The sequence below is a fragment of the Scyliorhinus canicula genome, chromosome 27, assembly GCF_902713615.1.
Source record: "Scyliorhinus canicula chromosome 27, sScyCan1.1, whole genome shotgun sequence".
NCBI classification, from domain to species: Eukaryota; Metazoa; Chordata; class Chondrichthyes; order Carcharhiniformes; family Scyliorhinidae; genus Scyliorhinus; species Scyliorhinus canicula.
The window spans coordinates 23,491,169-23,509,438 of record NC_052172.1 but is presented as its reverse complement, the minus strand read 5'-3'; the positions used below and the strand labels follow the sequence as shown (position 1 = coordinate 23,509,438).

Below are 18,270 nucleotides of genomic sequence, written 5' to 3'. Positions count from 1 at the left end.
TACGGAGGCTGGGGATTGAGGGTGATTTAGAGATGTGGATCAGAAATTGGCTAGTTGAAAGAAGACAGAGAGTGGTAGTTGATGGGAAATGTTCAGAATGGAGTTCAGTTACGAGTGGCGTACCACAAGGATCTGTTCTGGGGCCGTTGCTGTTTGTCATTTTTATAAATGACCTAGAGGAGGGCGCAGAAGGTTGGGTGAGTAAATTTGCAGACGACACTAAAGTCGGTGGAGTTGTAGACAGTGCGGAAGGATATTGCAGGTTACAGAGGGACATAGATAAGCTGCAGAGCTGGGCTGAGAGGTGGCAAATGGAGTTTAATGTGGAGAAGTGTGAGGTGATTCACTTTGGAAAGAATAACAGAAATGCGGAATATTTGGCTAATGGTAAAATTCTTGGTAGTGTGGATGAGCAGAGGGATCTCGGTGTCCATGTACATAGATCCCTGAAAGTTGCCACCCAGGTTGATAGGGTTGTGAAGAAGGCCTATGGTGTGTTGGCCTTTATTGGTAGAGGGATTGAGTTCCGGAGCCATGAGGTCATGTTGCAGTTGTACAAAACTCTAGTACGGCCGCATTTGGAGTATTGCGTACAGTTCTGGTCACCTCATTATAGGAAGGACGTGGAAGCTTTGGAACGGGTGCAGAGGAGATTTACCAGGATGTTGCCTGGTATGGAGGGAAAATCTTATGAGGAAAGGCTGATGGACTTGAGGTTGTTTTCATTAGAGAGAAGAAGGTTAAGAGGTGACTTAATAGAGGCATACAAAATGATCAGAGGGTTAGATAGGGTGGACAGCGAGAGCCTTCTCCCGCGGATGGAGGTGGCTAGCACGAGGGGACATAGCCTTAAATTGAGGGGTAATAGATATAGGACAGAGGTCAGAGGTGGGTTTTTTACGCAAAGAGTGGTGAGGCCGTGGAATGCCCTACCTGCAACAGTAGTGAACTCGCCAACATTGAGGGCATTTAAAAATTTATTGGATAAGCATATGGATGATAAGGGCATAGTGTAGGTTAGATGGCCTTTAGATTTTTTCCATGTCGGTGCAACATCGAGGGCCGAAGGGCCTGTACTGCGCTGTATCGTTCTATGTTCTATGTTCTATGATGGGACTCCTCCAGTTGGCCTTACAGTCCGAAAAGAGATGCTGTCATCCCTCCCTGATGCTTGAGGCTCTGCCTTAGTAGCTCCAGCAGCTCTGGACTGGACGACCAGGCCCAGCGGCACATCATCAGCCTGGAGATCAACAGAGCCTTGGGTTCCAGCGTCCTGTTCCCTGGGATGTCTCTGCCTCCACCTGCTGTGGATCATCAGCTGTGAGGTGCTCACCAGTCATTGACCCAGAAGCCGGCTGACTGAGGTGTGAGTATCTGGGCTAGTGGAGGATGTGGGTGATGGATGTGACTCAGTGCTGATGTCTGAGAATTCTCGCTCAGAACTGCTCAGGTTTGTGGTTTCCAAGGGGACTGAGGATGGTCCTGGCTGCTCGTCAGATTGCCCTGCCAGTGAAGGGAGTTGGCATTAGAACATCGCGGGGGATAAATGAAACAAGATGTTTACTCACGTGAGGCTTGAGGTATGACTGTGTGTGCTGAGGGTTCTCACATTTGTATGCAGCCCCCACTTCACCATCTACACAGGGTCGGTCTTGCTCCACCCCGGCCAGCCCAAAGACTCTATCGTTAAATAGGGTGAGGTATCTGAGCTTGCGCATGACTCTGGGTGCCTGTGTTTGCGCATGCCTGCTGGGTTCAATTTTGTCCTGTGGAGAGTTAGATGCGGAGAGTGCAGGTGGGGTCCTACCAGTTCAAATTGTTGAGGCGTGCCATGTGTGAAACTTGAGTGGGAGCAGGGATGCGAAGAACAGAGTAGATACTGGGGGCATTTTGGGGACTGGGGGCAGACTGATGGAAGAGGGCCTCATGGCAGGTGGCTGGGTGAGAAATCACTTTGGAGTTGTGAGGAGCCTCTGAGGGAGTGCAACAGGAGATTGGGGGTGCTGGACGTACCCTGGCCACATAAAGAAGGTCATTCACCTTCTTGTGGCACTGCTGCTCCATCCTCCTGTGCAGGGAGCTGGCACTGACTACCATGGCCATGGATGTGTGTGTATAGGACTCCACCCAGGAGGAGTCAGGGAACTCTCTGAGAAGCACGGTGCTGGCTTTCTGGCTGCCATCCCCTCGATAGGATCCGGGACAAGTGCTGGGGAGGTGTTTGAATGGAGCTCCCCACAGATTGCAGTGATTGAGTTGCCCTGGGTGGGGGGGGGGGGGGGGGGGGGCGGGGGGGTCGAGAGAATCAGCGGGAAGCCACCACAAGTGCGGCATGATTCATTTGAAGCAGAAAAATGTTTGTTTAAGAGGCTCAGTTTCCTGCTGCTGGCGAGTTTCTCTCACAGGAACTGCCACTGTCAATTTTTGGTAAGATTTCACCCTGCGACTCTGCAGTGAAGTAATGATGCCATATGAGGGGCAAGATTGAAGAAGTGGCCATGAAGGTGAGTTGAGGTGTTTTCATGCTGGGAGAGATTAAGGAAGGAACACAGACGAGTGAGAACATTCTGAGTCCAAATGAGGCTGACATCACTGGGAGGGTGGGGGGATAATTTGATGCAGAGGTAGAGAGAGGAGAATGAACATTTTTCAGTCAGACAAGTCGCCAGAATGACCCCCAGTAAATTTATGCATCACAGGTATTCAAATCTGCATAGCTACCCACCCTTTAGCAAATAAATCTGATGAGAATGTGCTTGTCACAGACAGGGGGGGGAGTTTGCCCTCTGACTTTTACTGGGCTGAGGCACGTGTCCTGATTCATATGCATGAGGAGCTCAGTCACTCCCACTGTGAGCTCGGTGTGATTTGCTGCTGATGATTAAACCCCCTTTCCTTCAATCTTCCTACCAGGCAAGCTTGCTCTTTTTTTCTTTATCTGTGTGAGTGTGAGTGTGTGTGTGTGTGCCTGTGTGTGTGCCGACATCGGATGGTTTCACAACTGATTAACAGCAGGAAGGGAGAGAGAGCGAGAGGGATAAAGCATCTTCACCAATCAGCCTGTACATTTCACTGTCCCATTCGGGCACCTGATGTGGCGGAATCGCTTGTCAGCTGGGAACTGAGATGGAGCCAGGATTTGTTTAAGGGCAGGCGGCCACCGAGGGGAGACCTGCTCCGCCAGATGTTGCTGTAGCTGTGGGATCTGAAGCTCTGCGACCTGCTCTGCGTTAACGCACACATCTGGACAATCTCTGCAAGCGGGTCTCTGGTGCGCATCTGTACAGCGGCAGGAGTGAGAGACTGACTGAGACACTCACTGACTGTTACTGGGCTGGGCTGAGGGGGAGGGGGACAGAGGGGAATAAGGATGTCCCTCTATTCACTCCAACTCACTGCAACCTTCCTGAGCGAGAGACGTCTCCTAGCCGTCCATGGAGCCTACTCCTTCTAGAGTTGGGCAGTGTTAAGGATCAGAATCCTTGGGCACCCTCTGGTTTTTAGCCCTTTTTGCAGGAGCTAGTGCCTCCCACTGGAGGCGATAGTGGAGCGAGAGGCTGTGAGCGGCTCTGTGGCGCTGTCCATGGCCCCTTGGTGCTGAAACCATCAATGTTGGCGAGTGAGCGGCTCTGTGGCGCTGTCCCCGGTCCATGGTGCTGAAATAATCAATGTTGGCGAGTGAGCGGCTCTGTAGCGCTGTCCCCGGTCCATGGTGCTGAAACCATCAATGTTGGCGAGTGTGAGCCGGGAGCTCAATCTTTCTCCCCTTTACGAAAAAATTGGTTCACGGGAGGATCACTTTTCTCCCAGGTCTGAAATGATTTTCATTTATTTCATTCTCTTTTTCCCTGCCATGATCGAAGACTGCGGATCTGCTGAGCTCTCCCGCACCAGTTGAAGCGCAGAGGCTGGGAGAGAGAGAGAGACTGAAGGAGGAAGGAGTAGGAAAGGAGAGAGGTGTTAAAGATTAATAGCAGCCGCCTCCGCTGACTGGACCCAATTAATGTTTCTTTGCGAAGGTAACACAAGCTTCAAATTGTCCTCTTTCTCCGTCAAATATCAAATGTTGGCTTAAGTCTGTTAAATAATAAAAGAGCATTTATTCTCGGGGATTGCGATTGTGGCAAAGGCTAACCCTCCATTACAAGTGTGCAATTTCTTCCAGAGGCTTCAACCCTTCCAAAGCCTTTGAAATGTAGCAACTTAAAAATAGGCATATTAGATAGCATTAATATTCAATAACAAAGCACTTTTTGTGATGCAAGACTCGCTTTAATATTTGAAATCTGTCAAGTGTCTTAATTTAGATAAAAGAGCTGCGGTCAAATATTTCCAAGGTCCCCTCCCACTAAATTGTTCAGCGTTGAAATATTTATTTAGTATCCAGGGTACACCTGAGAGAAGGTTGAAGATCAACCCTTTGCAAACTGCAGTTGGGTAGAAATATTGTAACATTAAAAGAATTAGAGAGCCATTTATTGGGATTGTGTTATTTTAAAACTGAAATCTGTGGTGAATGTTCTTTTGACTTGTCAGTTTTTTATATTATACGTGTGTTTACAATATTTCTCACCCTGCGTGAATGGCTTTGAGGGTAGAATGGGATTACATGTAAAAAGGGTCATTTTAATTTGTCAATTTCTATCTGGAGTTAAATTACTAGTTCTGATAGTCGAGATTATTTTTTTAGCTTTATTTTCACAACTGGTTTGGTTTCATTATAGATTGTAGAAATTAAGAGAGAGGGGAATGGGCCAATTCAGATTTGGATCATCATCTTCACCAGCTTTTGTACAATTTATCTCCCTAGCTAAAAAAAATGGGCAGTACGGAACATGTTTATGTACATGTGTGTGTGTGTGTGTGTTTGTGTGTGTGCTGGTGGTTTGTTGGCACATTATCTGACGGGCCAAGCCCAATCATATGGATCCACCCAGGAGATAAACCAGGTAAATTATAGAAGCAATGATTAGATGGGACAAAGCTAGGTTTTAAAAAGCTGTAGATTGATGGAGGAAGAGAAATCTGTGCATAGGGCGATGCTCTTTCTGTAACACACAATTGGCCGTCAGACACCTTCAACAATATTAAAGATCAAAGAGAACAATGTCAAGATGTTTGAGTACACAGCAAATTATTACTTTGCACTCACTACAAAGTGTTGGTTCATCTTTTTAATAAATAAGGTTGATACATGTACCTTGTGCAAAGTATATTTATATTTTGAAAACTGATTTATCTAATTTTGAAGTTTCTGAAAAGAATGCTGAACATGGCAAAAGCAAAATTGTTTTATTAAGGATTGTGGCACAGATATGAAACCTGCTCTGTAGATTACTATCATGTTATGTTTCAAAACCTAGAAATTACTATTGGACATATACCAGATGAGCATTACATGTATTTATGGACTTCTTTTTTAATCTGCACTATTTTGTTGACCACCCATCATCTTGTTTCAATTAAAGGTCAATTCCTATCTTAGAATACCAACATTATTTTTCTCCTCTGGTATCAGTAATGGTTCCGTCTAGATTTATATCTCCTTGGCACATTTTTGGATTCTTCTTTTATGGTATTTACAGTACAACACGATGGCAGGCAATCCATTATACTGGGCTGGCCCCATGAAAGATGCAATTCCCCTGCTCTTTCTCAGATTTTGTCCAATTATTTTCAAATATTTATTCCATTTTCTTGCCTCCTCATCTGATTCAGACTGGGTTACACCTCAATTGGATCCTCCTCACCCAAGTCACTATCCTTTTCATGTGAAGCTGAGTGTCAGCAGGATATTTCACCGAGTATGGCCCGCTTTTTTCCCACATGTGACTACTTCCCAGCATGAGTCACTAGGTCCTGATTCGAAGCAGAAACCCTGGTGTTGAATCCCCTCTACCACATTCCCAGGAACACTGAGGCCATAAATGTAAGAGGGCCACTAATAAATGTGGCAAGGAATTTGTAATAAACTTCCTTACTTTGGATCTAGTTAGAATGTGGAACTTCGTACTCCACATTTAAGGGGAAACTAGATAAATATGTCATGATGTGTCATGTGTCACCTGAAGAAGGAGCCGTGCTCCGAAAGCTCGTGTTTGAAACAAACCTGTTGGACTTTAACCTGGTGTTGTAAGACGTCTTACTGTAGATAAATATGTGACAGAGGAATGAATAGAAGGATATACTGACAGAACTGAGGGAGATTGTGTGGAATATAAATGTAGATATGGACTATCCTCTTTCTACACTGTGTGTTCTTACATAATAGACAGGTAAGAGGGTTCAGTGCCTCTGTTAAAAAGGGGAAAAGTCAACGATTCTCTATGGGACATGTGTGTGTTTGTGTACATATGTATATTTTATACATATATGTGTGTGCATGTATATAAATGATAAATACATATAATATATATATATGTATATTGGGTAAGGATGGAATGAATCTTGACTGTGAGGCTCTCGTTAAGTGACCTGATGGGATTTACAATCCCTGATCACACAGCAAGGATGGTCACTTGGGTGAGACACTAGAAAATAGCTGGTGTTCCAGCCTCCCCGGACAGGCACCGGAATGTGGCGACTAGGGGCTTTTCACAGTAACTTCATTGAAGCCTACTCATAAGCGATTTTCATTTAATTTCATTTCATGTGGAGAAGGGGGGAAATTTACCCTGAGAAAAGCAGAAACAGATTGAGAGAAGCTCATTTTTAAAAACTAAATTATAAAATAGCTCCCTCACAATACCGAAACTGGCAAAGGTTCTTGCCCTCAAATTCAACCTTAAATGGACGAGAAACTCCCTCTAGAACTGGGAAGGGGCCACATAGCAACATTCAATTACAACTGGTGGGGAGAAGTGTGAAATATCTTTTCTCTTGTGCAGTTTGCACTTTGATGTTAGGCAGTGAATCACTGGGCTATAATGTAGGATTTTAATATTCAATCACCATTTCCATTAAAAGATGGTAATTCATATCCATTTCATGTCTGCAAAACGTAATGTTTTCTGCTGCAAGTCAGCTGACAGAATTGATTCAGGTGAAACAGACGCAGAGGAAGACAAGAAGCATCTTTGACCAAATAGCTCCTCCATATTTCTTGGAATTCAAGCTTTTTACAGGGAAAGTCACCTGGGTTTAAACAGAAGGAAAACGAGAAAGAATAATTCAAAGGAAAAGCAAAACGATTGAACCTACGGGAGAAAATGTCTCCAGAATGCAAAGCAGAGTTTGTGCTGATCAGCTGAAGTTTAAATATATTACCTGCAATTTGTTTTCTTAATTCATTTTTATTTTTTAAGAAATGTCATTGGACATTAATTGATTCTGTGAATATAAAAAGGAACAAACCTTAGAAGCATCTTGCTTGCCAAATTGTCATTTTTTTTCCCCGTTAGAAAAATATAGAATCATGGAAATAGAAAGTGACCATTCAGCCCATCATTCTTGTGCTGCTGGCATTGTTAAATCTGATTCACTCTTCTAATCTTCTCCTGTACCCGCCAGTATTTTTGTTCACGTTTTTCATACAATACACTTATGACTGCCTCTACTTCAACAACCAATTGCAAAACTGGATTTAATACCCTTATGATATTTAATGTGAAATTATTCCGATCCTTTCAGGTGAGCAAGGACATTTTCCTAGTGCCTAGGCCAACATTTATCTATAAATCAACACTGTTAGTTGGAACTTGCTAAGTGAAAACTGGCTGTAACGTCAACAGTGACTCCATGTTGTGAGTAATTCATTAACCGTGAAATGGGATGCAAAAGGAATTATACCTCCTCTTTCGTAAGATCCATTTATAGAGTTTCAACTCAGTTTTGACGTTAAAGACATTGAGCTGGACTCTCAGATTTTGAGGCTATGTCCCCCACGCCGGTATGGGAACGGCAGCACTTTACGACAGAACAATTGGCATAAAAGGCCACTGATCCTCCATTTGGCTGGGGGCTAGCATGCCGGCAGCATAGAGCATCCAGTTCCAGCTGCCAATAGGACCGAGAGATTTGCCGGTTCCATGGCCACGCATATGCACGGCGGTGGCATGCAGCAGTCACGCTGTGCTACATGGCAGTGGCCACTGGCAGACCAGGCCCACAAAATAGTCCCCCTTTTAGCCGGCTCACACACCCTGGACCACCCCACCCCACAGTGCCCCAGCCCCTGATAAGTTCCCTATGCCCATTGATTGACTCTCCCCTGACTGTGGTGGTGCTGGACTGAGTCTGCAGCTGCCACACAGAGTTCCCAACGGATAAGACAGCACGTAACCGACGCCGTCGGGAACTCGGCCGGTCGGGGTGGAGTATCTGGGGGCAGGCCACAGGCAATGTCCTGAGGCCATCGATGCATCACGCGGCGTACTCTCTGAGTGCTCCATTTTGGAGGGGGCGGTGCACCGCGAAAGGGGCGCCACCCCTGATTTGGTCAGGAACTGTGATTCTCCGGGTGATTGCTGAATTCGATTTTGGCGTCGGTGACTGGAGAATCCAACCCACTATATGATTTCACAATGGAGTAGGAAGAGTTTGGACTGTGTTGTACTGCACATTAGCTCACCTCTTGACTCTCCAAACGCTGTCCACTATCTACAAAGCACAAGTCAGGAGTGTGATGGAATACTCTCCACTTGCCTGGATGAGTGCAGCTCCAACAACACTCAAGAAGCTCAACACCATCTAGGCAAAGCAGCTCCTCATTTGCCATCTTAGACATTCACTCTCTCCAGCAGTGGCAGCCCTGTGTACCATCTACAAGATGGACTGCAGCAACTCACTGAGGCTCCGTCAACACCGCCTTCAAACCCACGACCTCTACCACCAAGAAGGGCGGAGGGCAGCAGATGCACAGGAACATCACCACCTGCAAGTTCCGCTCCCGGCTCGCTTACATCCTGACTTGGTTCCAATTGCTATTTTACTGATGGCTCCAAATCCCCACCCTAACTGTGGGTGTAGATCACAGGGATGGCAGAGGTTAAAGAACACAACTCACTATCACATTCTCAAAAGCAAATATGGATGGGCAATAAAGGCTGGCCTTGCCATGGATACCTGTACCTCAAGACAAGTAAATAAAATTAAAATGCAAGATGTTATTGCATGAATATGTGTCGTCTTGTGGTGCAACCAATGGAAAATATTGCAAGGTCCAGGAATTTGGTTGTTAACATCTGAAAGAAAAAAACAGGTTAATATTAAACAGGTTAATATTTCAACTGTAATCACCCATTGCTTTACTTCCAGCTTCTCAGAACTGCTGTGAATTTTCAACCTTCCATGTTGATGTTTCTGAATTTAACACTCATGGGTTTTGATGTCATCCTCTCAGGATCCCTTCCTTGAGATACAATAGGCACATTGGAACGTAAATTGACTTGTTAACGTATGCCGGCTTCCATCTAATATGTTCAGATGCTGATTGGATTACAATATATTTTCAGCACTCCGCTGAAATCAATGCACTTTCTATGCTGAGCCCCTGAGTAACTTAGAGGCGTGTGGAACCTGGACATTCGTGTCTTCACTAACCAGGGCACTGAGCCCAGTTGGAGCAACCTCCAATGCCTCGCTGGAAGCGGTCATCTCACTTGAGAAGGATATAAAATTTGGGATCTTTCAGATCCTCCTGCAGTAGATATTGACAGGAAAAAACCCACAGGGCCTTTGGAAACTCAGTCAGATTATTTCCTAATAATATTTAATTCAGGATATTAAAATTTGCACGGAGTAGAACATATTGGTTAATACTTGAGAATAAGGTCATTGCAAGAGATTATCCCAGAACAGTCCTCTTTATACACACTAAGGAAGGATTTGCAGGTCAGGTATTACATTTTCTATTTAATGTTTTAATTATCGATGTGATGGGTAATATCACCCCACTACTCTCATTAACTCTTCATTTAATTTTGTTTTGTTTAATTGTTCCTTGAAATAACTTCTGTGTTCTGATATTGAATGAAAATATATCTACATTTTTATTACCCTTTCTAATTTTCCAGTCTTGTCTTGTGGGCAGTTCTTTCGAAATCAGTGGCTGGATTTAACTCACCCTCTGGGGATGGCTGGGAGGCAGGGCAGTTTGTAATAGGGGAAGGAGGTGTAATAGGAGATAGGCAGTTTGTAATAGGGGACAGGAGGTGTTGGGGGTTGCGGTCTCCATGCTGCTGTGCCCCCTTTCCAGTGAGTGATGGGGACAGACAGCCCTCTCTCCCAGAGTCCAATTGAAACACCCAAGCAACCAATTAAGGGCTTCTTCCAACCTCTGAAATTGTAATGGTGGTGGGTGTGGAGTCACATGAGGAGAAGGTCTGTTAAATCCTCCTGTCCTTTCAGCAAGTTTGGGGGCAGTGGAGGCATTCTTTGGTCCTTGGAGGAAGCCTCTCTGCACTCCAGTGGCTTTGACACTGTCTGCCCTCAATAGTCCATCACCCCATAACACCCCCATTGCCAGGCCTCTCTGACTGGCCCCAGATCTCCCATACCCAACCTATCTGGTTCTGAGGGTGCATGGCCATTGCTGCACTCTTCTCCTTTAGGTGCAGTTCCTTCATTGGCCACTTAACATGTTGGCACTGCTGAGACCATTGATTCCCCGGTGTTCTGAATGGCCTGCAGCTCTAGGGAATAGGCAGACAGACATCCTTATGGGGGCAGAAACCCATGGCCGTCAGTGAAGAGATGCAGACCTGGGTCCTGCTAATCACTGAAGGAGGGTCACCCCATTGGACACCTTCCTTCGATGGTGCCATTACCCGCCAGGACTGAATTCCAGCCCAGATACCGGGTAGCTGTCAGATATTAATGTAAACATCAGAAATGTTGCTGCTTAGAAAAGGTTGTAAAATACACGGCTTATATTCGCTGAATTACAGATAAATGGAGTGTGTAGAATTTTATACATGAGAGAAGCGTAGAAACATCAGTAAATACAGTTCAGCTCACTCATTGAAAAAGTAACTCTTAATCACATTCAAATAGCACCTCAAAGTGTTTTGCATACTAATATGCTCTCTGGAATTGCTGTCGGCAAATAGATCAATTACCTTCCCCATAGAAAAAACTCACACACGTTGTGATGAACAATGACTGCGTGAGGGGAGTTGTTAATGAATGTGGGGGGTGTGCGCAATGTTACAGGGGTGCTAATGGGTGTTAATGGGTGCGGGTGTGTCAGTGCATGTTGGGGGTGTCAGTGGGTGAGGGGGTGTTAATGGGTGAGGGGGGTGTTATTGGGTGAGGGGGGTGTTACTGGGTGAGGGGGTGTTAATGGGTGAGGGGGTAATGGGCGAGGGGGTGTTAATGGGTGAGGGGGTGTTAATGGGTAAGGGGGTGTCAGTGGGTAAGAGGGTGTTAATAGGTGATGGGGGTGTTTATGGGTGAGGGGGTGTTAATGGGTGAGGGGGTAATGGCTGAGGGGGGTAATGGGTGAGGGGGGTCAGTGGGTGAGGGGGTGTTAGTGGGTGAGGGGGTTTGTCAGTGGGTGAGGGGATGTCAGTGGGTGAGGGGGTGTTAATAGGTGAGGGGGTGTCAGTGGGTGAGGGGGTGTTAATGGGTGAGGGGGTGTTAATGGGTGAGGGGGTGTTAAGGGTGAGGGGGTGTTAAGGGTGAGGGGGTGTCAATGGGTGAGGGGTTGTCAGTGGGTGAGGGAGTGTCAGTGGGTGAGGGGGTGTTAATGGGTGAGGGGGTGTTAATGGGTGAGGGGGTGTTAAGGGTGAGGGGGTGTTAAGGGTGAGGGGGTGTCAATGGGTGAGGGGTTGTCAGTGGTTGAGGGAGTGTCAGTGGGTGAGGGGGTGTTAATGGGTGAGGGGATGTCAGTGGGTGAGGGAGTGTCAGTGGGTGAGGGGGTGTTAATGGGTGAGGGGGTGTTAAGGGTGAGGGGGTGTTAAGGGTGAGGGGGTGTCAATGGGTGAGGGGTTGTCAGTGGGTGAGGGAGTGTCAGTGGGTGAGGGGGTGTTAATGGGTGAGGGGGTGTTAATGGGTGAGGGGTGTTAAGGGTGAGGGGGTGTCAATGGGTGAGGGGATGTCAGTGGGTGAGGGGGTGTTAATGGGTGAGGGGGTGTTAAGGTTGAGGGGGGTGTTAATGAAATGAAATGAAATGAAAATCGCTTATTATCACGAGTAGGCTTCAATGAAGTTACTGTGAAGAGCCCCTAGTTGCCACATTCCGGCGCCTGTCCGGGGAGGCTGGTACGGGAATCGAACCGTGCTGCTGGCCTGCTTTAAAAGCCAGCGATTTAGCTCAGTGAGCTAAACCAGCCCCTGGGTGAGGGGGTGTTAATGGGTGAGGGGGTGTTAACGGGTGAGGGGGTGTTAAGGGTGAGGGGGTGTCAGTGGGTGAGGGGATGTTAATAGGTGAGGGGGGTGCTGGTGGGTGAGGGGGTGTCAGTGGGTGAGGGGGTGTTAATAGGTGATGGGGTGTCAGTGGGTGAGGGGGTGTTAATAGGTGAGGGGGGTGTTAATGGGTGAGGGGGTGTTAAGGGTGAGGGGGTGTTAATGGGTGAGGGGGTGTTAATGGGTGAGGGGGGTGTTAATGGGTGAGGGGGGTGTTAATGGATGAAAATTGATTATAGCACGATTTTCCTTTTTTTAAAACATTGCACATTTAAGGGAGGATCACTCCTTTTAAACGGCATCTTCACTCTTCTGTTGATTTCCAAGTGAGATCAAAATTACTCTGACATAAAACCATAAGACATAGGAGCAGAATTAGGCCACTCAGCCCATTGAGTTAGCTCCGCCATTCACATGGCTGATATTGGTGATATGAGACATGACCAAGAGACACTCAGCTCTCAGCATGCATATCACTTACAAATAAATAAATAATATTAATGCATTCAGAATGGTTTGACCTTCAGAACTGTTTTCTGTTTGTTTTGTTTCTGGATCCATGCTTCTCTTTCTACCTCCTTTCTGCCTTACCTTGGGTTCCAGTTGTACTTCAATGGCCGCTTGACTGTTGCTGATCTTGAAAATGCATGAAAATGATGGCCACCCATGGACTGTGGCTAAATGCAGCCATCTGTCTGCTCTCAGCCCGGTCGGTAGCTGGGAAGTGGAGGAAATTTGGCGGATTTTCTCAATTTGCTTCTTTGCTGATTCAGTGTCTTAGAACCAAAGGATCCACATGTCTGCCGGATAATTGCATCTGATTCTGGGCACCACATTTGAGAAAGGGGTTGTCAGGTCTTGCACAGGGATCAGGGGAAATTTACCCAGATGGTATCAGTAATGAAGGAATTCATTATGTGGAGTAACTGGAGAAATTGGGATTGTTTTTTTCCTGAGCAGAGAATACCACAAGTGCTCAAAATGATAAGGTAGTGATGAATTGGGTAGGCTTGCTTCCTGTGGCAGGAGGGTTGGCAATCAAAATACATAGCTTTAAGAATATTGACAAATAAATTCCATGGGGAGATGAGAAGAATTTTCTGATGTAGTGAGTGTGATGATCTGGGATAGAAGAAGCAGATTCAGTAATAACGTCCGCAGGGAAATTCTTAGACCCCTTGACTTTCTGCCCTTTGGCATAAACTGGGATTTATTTTCAGGGTGATGGGGAAAGCTGGCTCGATGACCAGAGTGTGAAACAGCAATGACCATAATGGTGTAGATTCAGTCCCTCTACCAGCTGTGGCACTTCATGGAGGCATCTATCCTCACCGTGACCTGGGCTTGCCGAGCGGTGTCTCTCCAGCTATAAAACCAATTGTCTCTTTTGCTCTAGTAGAGTGAGAATGTCCAACAGTCCCTTGTAGTCTATGGCTAATCACTAAAAATTACTGGTGGGGGGGAAAACAAGGGAATAGCTTTATTGGATCATTCTTTCAAACAGATAGCATAGGCATGACCCCTCCGTCAGTACAGATTGACTCTAAAATGGTTTTGTTCCCTCTCAGTCAGAAGGGACACCCAGGAAGAGGCAGGCCTCAGAGTTTCTGCGATTACGACTGCTCTAAGTACAGGAGTCTGGGGAGGGAGGGAGGGGAGGGGGGGGGGGGGGTCGCGTGACGTGGTTGGAGGACACAACAGAGAGAGTTAGACAAAGAGTATTCATCCAAAAGAGGAGAAAAGCGAGAAGTGGAGTGTGAGGCAGTGAGGGGACTGGGGAAAGAGAGCGAGAAAGAGAGATTGCGATTGTGCAGATTGATCTCCATAAGCCATTTCGTATTGGATGCAATATTTATATCCAATGATACAGCTGAACAGCTGTTGGTACTACTCCTCTGATTGTTGATCAGATGAATACAATTCACCTTTAAGGGACTAAAAGAGCTTTCTTTGTTGAGCTAAACATACCACTTGATATGCACGACAGTTGTTCTGTCCATTAACCATTTACAAGGTGTTTTGCTTTGGCTCTATGAGAGGTTCTTGTTTTGCAACAGGCACAAAAATCGCTTCCAATTCTCACCCAGTTAAAATTCTTCTCGGCATTTGCAAAGCACGTCACTTCAAAGCTTCTAAATAGGTCAAGGATACAGCTTTGGAATATGACAAAATACATTGGAGAATTCCACTCTCACTGTCAGTATAATGAAAAATAGGCCTCTGCAACATAAAAACAGCTTCTGTGTCAACACCAGCTTGAAGCTGCACCATCATCAAGAGACAGAAAATTCTTAACAGGGCCTTGGTGCCACTCAGCTCCACACCGGCTGGAGGCCAAGGGCACAGGAATCTCCCCAAGTCTCTTGTGTTCATCGAGGTGGAGAATTTACTGCTGGGAATGAAACATTTCCCCATTTCAGGTGCCCAGTTACTCTATCAATTAATTCCAGGTTGAATGTGATATGGTTAGGTTTTACCCCAGCAATTTAACTGGGGTGTGAAAGTGTTCTCCCCCCCCCCCCCCCCCCCCCCCCCCGCCCCCATTGGGGCCTCTTTCAGTTCACCACAGCAGTCGTTCAACAGGTTTTTTACATGATGGCTCCAGGGGTGGTAGGCTGGGAGGGGGTGGGGGGGGGGGGGGGGCTGTGGTGTGGGGCAGGGTTGGAGGGGGGATAGGGGGTATAGGTTGGTGCAGTACATTAGTGAGGAACTGTGCCTTGATGTTTGTCCAATGCAATTCCACCACCGGGAATGGTGCTGGGGGGGGTTTGCTGTTTTCTCCCAGAAGGTGAGCAGCTGGCTTCCATAACCCCCTAACATATGGGGTCAAGACCAGCTTCATAGAGGTAGCCTCTTCGCAATGGTCAAGAGGGTTATCAGAGCTTCAGGATCCATGGCTCAAACAGGAGACCATGGGTGGTCCAAGCAGACCCCATAATTCCAATCGACCATTTAAAATGGTTTCCCTCCATCTCACAGGGGCGGCCACTCTCAGCTCCCTATTTGTTAATCTTGCCTTACCTCCCTCAGGGCACTTTGTCCTAAGATGCCCTCAATATCATGGACAGGGGCTCATGAAGCTTTACAAATGTAGGTCCCCTGATTGAACTGGCAGCATCTAGAGTGCTTGTCATTGATTATATGGCGGACTCAGAGACAGATTGCTAAACTACCTGAGGCAGTCTCGCTGACGGCAATTATGTGATTGGATCTCCATTTGGTCCCAATATCAGGGTCCTGAGCCTGTGGTAAAATTGCGGCCAAAATCGCAGCACCGGCTGGTGTCTCAGTTGGACCACGTGGATTTGCCTGAAAAGCATTACAGAGGCAAAAGTTTATTTAAGTAAAGGCAGATTTTCTTTGGCACACCGTTCAAGCTCATGAGCTTTTAGTCAACATGTTCCTTTCACCTTGAACATCATCAGTATGGAGGCCATGTAAATATGTGACTCCTAACGTAAATTGGTTATCGTCTGACCTTGCCTTTGGAAACTCTGCTCGATTGTAACAGCATAAAATGGGATTAATTCCTTTGAAAATGTGAATCAACGCGCAATGAGTCATTTTTAATGACGCATTGTTTAATTCCCCTTGCTCTCCAATGTTTGGGTTCCAGGCAGTGATAGTGGTGGGGAGGTGGAGGTTGTTGGGTGCTATGTGATAGGTTTGGATGAAAAAAGCCATTCAGCTCATTTCGCAAAGTAGCAAAGCCATATTGAGCATCTGAGTTAGAAACATTGGAACAGGAGGAGTCCATTCAATCACTCAACCCTGGGAACACCTGATGCGGACGTGGGAATAGCAGCTTTTCCGTAGGACCTGCCACCACTCGCTTTAAAATCTGTCATTTATCCTGATTGCTCAGCAAAGGTTTGCCTAATTGGCAAATATGCAGGTAGCTGTGCTGCATGCTGATTATCCATCGCCCTTTCTTATTATTCGTGTCTTGATGGTGGTAGAATCGAGTGGCACCATTGCCGGAGGGTGGGTAGTGGATTTAGGTCTTCATGGGTGGGTTTAAAACGTGGAAGGGGCATTTGAATTCCATTCCCTTGTTGGCTGTCTTCTTCCCCTCCTTGTTGAGGAGATTGGATGCTGTTGAGAACGACAGCATGGCTGTAGGGTTAGTCCTACGGGTCCTGATGTTTGCTGAGGAATGTCCCTTTAGAACTATTGTGGTCGCGATTCTTGAGTCGACATTTGTAAAAAAAATTGAAAAATCTAATAAAAGTATATGTGAAAAAACCTCCTCAACCCTGGCCCACCATCAAATAACAGCCCAACTAATCTGTTTCTCACCTGTTCATCCAGCCCAATCCCAAATTTGTCTTTTGTTTGTTTGACTTATTGTCTCAAGTACTTTTCTGCAAAAATTCCTCAGAAAAACGCTTGAAGGTTCTAAGTTTCTTCCATCTTTCCTCAAACTCAGATATCTAACACAGTTACCACCTGTGGAACATTTTGTAACAAGAGTCAGCTGCTTATAATACTTTGTATTTTTACAGACGTCTAAGCGACCAGTAGTTGGTTTGTGTGTGCGTTAAGTGCGGCGATGGAACTGCACAATCCGCCATTTTGGTAATGGCTCCTGTAGGGATGTCCACAGACCACATCTCAAATAGGATTTCAAACCTATTTGAGAGCCTATTGCCAAATTGTTGTTTGTGACTGACTGCAGAACGCACTGTACAGTATCCAGGCAAGCTTGAAGTGTCCACTGCAGGCTCCCTCCAGGAAGATTTCGTCTTTTTACTTGCTTCATTATAAAGCTGGGAGGAGGAGGAATGCTGTCCCTGGTTTCATATCAAACCCGGGGGTCAATGTGGGCCACCCCCCCCCCCCCACCCCGACCCCCACAATTGCCTCCATCCCAAGAACATTACCCTCCAAAAGGGCAGCACGGTAGCACAATGGTTAGCATTGTCGCTTCACAGCTCCGGGGTCCCAGGTTTGATTCCCGGCTTGCGTCACTGTCTGTGCAGAGTCTGCACGTTCTCCCCATGTCTGCGTGGGTTTCCTCCGGATACTCCGGTTTCCTCCCACAGTCCAAAGATGTGCGGGTTAGGTGGATTGGCCATGCTAAATTGCCCTTAGCGTCCAAAAAAAGTTTGGGTGGGGTTGCTGGGTTACTGGAATAGGGTGGAGGTGTGGGCTTAAGTAGGGGCGCTCTTTCCAAGGGCCGGTGCAGACTTGATGGGCCGAATGGTCTCCTGCACTGTAAATTCTATGAGAAGAGTTTGCACACATCTGGATTGCACACTCCAGCAGATTTATCTCATATTGGTAAGGTTGTCAGACTGTCGGTCAGGGAGTGGGGCAGATTCTGTGAACATTGGAAACTGTTGTGTGGATCTATTTCTTTGCCAATATCTTTGGTTTCGTGCCGCTTGAGGGAAGTGCAGCGGTTATCCAATTTGTTTGGGATGTAAAGTAGTTTAGATTCTCACTGGGCTATTTGCTTTTCTCGAAGATGGAATGGGATTTGTAACAGAATAAATAGAATTTTATAACTGTGCTTTTGACATTATTTGATCAGACAGCCAATATCTGATTTCTTCATGTCACCTATTCACGGCAGCAGTTCAATTGAAACCACTGTCCCTCGCGGGTTACACCGTCCCCGCACCAAGTTACCAAGAAATGGTTTCACTTTTTGTTAGAATTGTGGTGGCTAGGGAGCCTTTCAGTGTAACTGAACAAGGGTTTATTGCGAACCAGTTAATATAAACTATACGCAGGCACAGAGTCACGATGCACGTCTTCACTCTTTGATTCCGGGGTTCTCTCTGCCAGGGACTCGCTCCCAGGGCCCCACGTTGTTTTCCCAATTGGTTGGGGTTCACACACTCCCACTCAATAGGCCCCCGAGCACATGAACCATGACGGCTCACCTCTTAAAGGGGCCACACCACCACATCCCTTCCC

The 18,270-nt window shown here is 46.4% G+C and overlaps 1 protein-coding gene across 1 annotated transcript in view; it reads left to right on the top strand.

The window, feature by feature from the left end:
* Positions 1-2,952: 2,952 nt before the first annotated feature.
* The window catches only part of LOC119957820 (leucine-rich repeat and fibronectin type III domain-containing protein 1-like protein), a 245,949-nt gene continuing 230,631 nt past the window's right edge, over positions 2,953-18,270 (top strand). The window contains exons 1-2 of the mRNA XM_038785952.1: positions 2,953-3,295; positions 3,864-4,019. The gene's annotated coding sequence lies outside the window, so the exon portion shown is untranslated. The remainder of the gene's footprint in view (positions 3,296-3,863; positions 4,020-18,270) is intronic.